Genomic DNA, 5,972 nt, shown 5'->3' on the forward strand with positions numbered 1-5,972 from the left:
TCCTTAGTGTTTAGAACATAGCAAACACAACCAAAAGGATGAAAATAAGAAATGTTGGGTTTTATTTTCTTCCACAATTCATAAGGAGTCTTATTCAGAGTTAGTCTGACAGAGATTCTGTTCTGAATATAACATGCTGTGTTTACTGCCTCTGCCCAAAAGTGCTTTGCCATACCAGTTTCTTAGAGCATGGTTCTAGCCATCTCCTGAAGAGTTCTGTTCTTCCTCTCAACAACACCATTTTGTTGTGGATTTCTAGGACAAGAGAAATCATGTGCAATTCCATAGGAATCAAACAGACTCTCAAACTTGTCATTCTTAAACTCTCCACCATGGTCACTTCTGACACGCACAATCCTACAAGCCTTCTCGTTTTGCACTTGGGCTATGAAGGTAGAGAACACAGAATGAGACTCATTCTTGCGGGATAGAAATTTTACCCATGTCCAACGGCTATAGTCGTCAACAATGACCATCCCATATCTTTTGCCACCTAGAGACTCAGTTTTCACTGGTCCAAACAGGTCGATATGCAGAAGTTCCAACGGCCTTTAGGTAGAGACAACATTCTTTACCTTGAAAGGGACTTTTGTGAATTTGCCTTTCTGACATGCTTCACAAAGAGCATCTGAAGAGAACTTCAGAGTGGGTAAGCCCCTGACAAGGTTGAGCTTACTCAGCTGAGAAATATTTCTCATACTGGCATGCCCTAACCGTCTATGCCATACCCATTGCTCCTCATTAACAGAAAGAAGGCACTTCACATTCTGAGATTCCAACTCAGATAATCTGATCTTATAAATGTTGTTCTTCCTCTTGCTGTTAAACAGAACAGAGCCATCGATCTGACTTACAGCCCTGCAAGACTTTTGATTGAAACTAACATCATAACCCTTGTCAGCTAATTGACTTATAGACAATAAGTTGTGAGTTAAGCCGTCTACCAATAAAACGTTATCAATGCATGGACTACTATCAACACAAATAGTACCAGTACCAACAATTTTACCCATCTCATTGCCACCAAAGCCAACTTCGCCTCCAGGCTTAAGTTTTAGCTCTTGGAACATACGCCTTTCTCCCGTCAGTGGAGCTACCAAGGATATCTGCAACATAGATAATCTTATCCTTAGGTACCCACTTTCTAGGTCCTCTCTTGTTAGTTACCTCAGAGGTTCTGATCACCTTGGGTTTCTCAACATGATAGTGTAACAAAATTTTGGCATGATATTTAGACATGGAGAAAGTTCCCTTTTTGAGAGGGGGGTTAGCAACTTTAACAGGTTATGGTTCACGCAATATAGTACCAAAGGGTACAAAACATTCATACAAGGATTTAGCCTTAGGCATATGAGGCTCATTTCTATTGGGTCTAGAATAGCCAATGCCATGCATTCCATTTCTGCTTACGCCATAGATCATCGAAGCCATTAGGCTTCTGTCTACGCTTTTAGCCAGAAATCTTTGAAAGGATTTTTCATATTTAGATTCATTCTTACAATCAGGGGCATCACAAGCAACAACTTCTTCAAGCTTAGCAATCTGGTTCTTAAGCACAGAGTTGGAATTCACTAAAGCATGATTATTATTTTTCAATTCAGAAATAATTTTCTCATGTTCAGAAGCAGCAGAGAAATCCTTTTTCAACTTTTTATGCTTAGTCAATAAAGAGTTATACTTATCCATAATATCAGACAAAGCATGTTTTAGTTCAGAGGTTGAGAAAGAAGTGAATACCTCATTTTCATCGTCTGAGTTAGGATCTTCTTCTGATGTTGAGTCAGAGTTAGTTGCATCTTTTGACTCTGCTTTTTTGTCTTTGACAATAACCATGAGTCCTTGAAATTCAACCATCAGAATCAACATCCTCTGACTCTGATTCATCAAAAGTCACCATCAGACTTTTCTTTGTTTTGAAGTGCTTCTTTGGCTTCTTGTCCTTTTTCAGCTTTGGACAGTCACTCTTGTAGTGCCCTGATTATTTGCATTCGAAACATGTGACTTCCTTGACTGAGGACTTCTTCTGGCCTGATGAGGATTCAAACTTTCCTTTGGCCTTTCCAGAGCCTCTGTACTTGCTCTGCCTGTGCTTCCAGATGCGATTGAGCCTTTTGGAGATCAGAGTCAGCTCATCTTCATCAGAATCTTCTGATGCTTCTTCAGATTCTTCTGCTTCAGCTTGGAGAGCTTTTGACTTCTCAGATTTAGACTTCTCAGATTTAGATTTCAAAGCTATAGACTTCTTCCTCAGATCCTGCATCTCTGAGCGCTTCAGTTCATGACATTTCAGTATGCTGATGAGTTCTTCTAAACTCATATGCTCAACATCTCTTGGAAGCTCTATTCAAGTCACTAAAGGCATCCAGCTTTCAGGAAGACTTCTGATAACCCTTATGACATGATCTTTTGTAGTGTAGCTTTTGTTGAGAGGTCTTATTCCAGCTACAAGCAACTGAAATCTGGAAAACATATCCTCAATGGACTCGTTAGGTTCCATGATGAAGGATTCATACTTCTGGATCAAGGACAGAGCCTTTGATTCTTTCACTTTCTTATTTCCTTCATGGGACATTTTCAAGGATTCAAAGATACCCTTGGCAAACTCACGATCTGTAATCTTCTGGTACTCTTCATAGGAAATAGCACTAAGAAGAATAGCTCTAGCTTTGTGGTGCTGTGAGTAAAGCTTCTTTTGCTCAGCAGTCATCTCTGATTTGGAGGTCTTCTTGCCATCAGCATCAACTGGACGCTCGTAGCCATCCACTATGATATCCCAGAGATCTGCGTCGTAGCCCAGAAAGAAACTTTCTATTCTTTCTTTCCAATATTCGAACCTTTGACCATCGAACATATGAGGCTTTGCATTGTAACCATCTTTTTGCGTTTCACTAGTGGTAGCCATTTGTTTTTCACACCGGCCCGGATCATTGAACACTGTTAGGTGTGGTAATCAGAACTTGCGCTCTGATACCAATTGAAGGTATGAAAAACGATAGAAAGGGGGGGGGGGTTTGAATAGCGTTTTCAGAATAAAAACTTCCCACTTAAGATTTTAACAAATCTTTCGAAACACAAGTAAAGTGCTTAAGATAAGAGATGAGAAAAGCACACAAGGATTGTATCCTGGTTCACTTGATGAATCACTCAAGCTAGTCCAGTCCACCCGTGAAGGTGATTTCTTCCTTCTTAGAATGAAGGCAATTCACTAATCAGAGATTTGTTACAACTGCACTTGAAACCTACAAGTGGCTAACAATACACTGACTTAGCTCACACTAAGATTCACTCTCTTAGTCTTCTCTAGGATCTGATCAACCTTGATCTCCTAATGGTAAACTAAACAACTGTTTAAGAAATATTGTTTACAAAGAAATTGCTTCTGAAAAGCTTGTAGTAAACACAATGAATTCAATGAAGAAAGAATGCTTAGAAGATTTGAATATTGCTTGCGCGTATATGTTTCTTCCAACATCATCTTTCAGTCTTCAGGCTCTATATATACTCCAAGGATTAGGGTTTGAACGTTGCATGGAAATGCTACCGTTGTAGGGCAGATCTGCGATTTCCAGCTTCTGCTGTGGCTGAGAATGTTAGGTTAGGTCGTCAGGATAGTACACTTGCTTTTGTACTTTGGATAGTGATGTGATCATTAACCTTGTTGACTTCTGATTAGAGGAATGCTTTGTGTTGGAACTCTTGAAGCTTGTTGATCAGAGTCAGAGGGAAGCATGGATCCTCTGACCGTTGTACCTTCTGATTCTGAACTCAGAGGAAAAGTACTTGGTCTTTAGAGCCATTTTGCTTATGGACTTAAGAGTCTTCACTTTTCAGCTTCTGGATCTTCAGAGTCTTCTACACCATCAGAACTTCTGAGCCTTCAGAGTGTCTGGGTTATCAGAACGTCTGGATCTTCAGAACTTCAAGTGAGTTGAGTCCACATCAGAGCTTGATTAACTTAAGATCTTCTGAAGCTTTTCTACTGTTCAGATTGAACATAGATATTGCGAAAGCGTTGCTAGGGTCACTCTTTAAGCAAATTGCTTCTGATTTGTGTGAGATTATGTTAAGGTTAGAGCCTGTTAAGAGCACACTCAGAAAACACGTTAGAGTACCATAATTGTTCATACTAAAATGTTAACTTGTAATCATCAAAACATAGAGTTGTACTACATGATCAAAACTTGATCTTACAAGCTAAGCTCAGAATCAAGCTGTGACTTGGATTCAGAATGAGCAACATAAACCATTCACCTCAGGATGAGTTCATCTCTATTCTTTAAACTCTGAGTGAATTCAGTTTATTGTTTAAGAATTGTTCATCAAAATACTTCGTTTTGTCATCATAAAAAATGGGGAGATTGTAAGATCACGTTTTGATCTAGTAGTACAACTCTATGCTTTGATGATTACATGTTAACTATTGTGTATGAACAATTATGGTACTCTAACGTTGTTCTCTGAGTGTTTTTATGACAGGCTCTGACTCTGATCTAATTACACATAATTCAGAAGCACTTTGCTCAAAGAGTAACCTCTACAACGCTTTCGCACTCACTATATTCAATTTGAACAGTAGATTAAGCTTCAGAAGATCTGAAGATAGTAAAGCTCTGATATGGATTCAGTTCACTTGAAGTTCTGAAGACCAGAAGTTCTGAAGATCAGAAGCTTTGAAGGATCAGAAGCTCTGAAGGATCAGAAGCTCTGAAGGTCCTGAAGCTCTGAAGGTCCAGAAGCTGAGAAGTGAAGATTCTGAAGTCCAAGAGTAAGCTGGCTCTGAAGACCAAGTACTTCTCCTCTGAGTCCAGAAGCAGAAGGTACAAAGGTCAGAGGATCCAAGCTTCCCTCTAACTCTGATCATCAAGCTTCACAAGTTCTAACATGAAGCGTCGCTCTAATCAGAAGTCAACTAGGATAAAGGTCAAGTCACAATCCAAAGTACAAAAGCAATTGTACCATTCCTGACGACCTTACCTAACTTATTCAGCCACAGCAGAACCTGGAAAACCCAGATCTGCCCTCCAACGGTAGCATTCCATGCAAACTTCCAAACCTTATTCCTTGGAGTATATAAAGAGGCTGAAGATGAAAGATGTCGCCTAAGAAACTTTGTTCAAGCTCCCGCGATATTCAAATATTCTCTTAAGCAATCTTTCTTCATATTGTACTTATTGTGTTTACTGTAACGCCCCGATTTCTTAAGCGTCAAGTAATTACCAAAATTTCGCAAATAATTTTCGCCGATTCATTTACTCTTCTTTATTTACTGATAAGGGTTCATTTTCCCTTTTTAGAAAACTCTTTATTATCACGTCTTCAGAAAACTTCTTTATCCTAACTCCGACGAAAGAACAATAAATATAAACAGCGGAATAATATTGATAACTTGAAATAAAGTCATAATCAACGTCGAGCATTAAATAACATCATCATAAAACAACCGTAGAAAGTAATGTCGTGGCCACACCCATGTGTGGAAAAACCCACCGTGAAAGTAATCCGGTTACATAAAATAGCCAATTGCCTCCTCAAGTTTAGCAAAATAAGAAAATAAATGAATAAATGAAGTTCCAAGGACAGATATGCGCTCTCACTGGGACCCCCATGCACTCACTGCCCCTCTTGAACCGCAGAGTCCTTCTTCGGAACCTCGACCTCGCCACCCCGTGCTTTCTTCATCGGCCTTGGACCAACCTTCGTGTTGAATATCCAACGGGCACCACCAACATAAGGACGTCGCTTCGTTCCAGCGTCCGCGTTCACTGAAGCGACGGACTCTTCACTATCCTCGTGCTTAACCGGTGACACTCGTGATTCTTCATCCTTGGGATGAAGGAACCTCGCTGGCGGGTATGGCATGTCATAGATCCCTCCCCGAATCATCTGACTCTCCACTATGTTGCCGTCCTCGTCCTCCCCAATGATGCACACATCTCCGACATAGATCTTCCGAATCCCAGAGGTGTCGGTCC

Source organism: Lotus japonicus, chromosome 4, assembly GCF_012489685.1.
Source record: "Lotus japonicus ecotype B-129 chromosome 4, LjGifu_v1.2".
Classification (NCBI taxonomy): Eukaryota; Viridiplantae; Streptophyta; class Magnoliopsida; order Fabales; family Fabaceae; genus Lotus; species Lotus japonicus.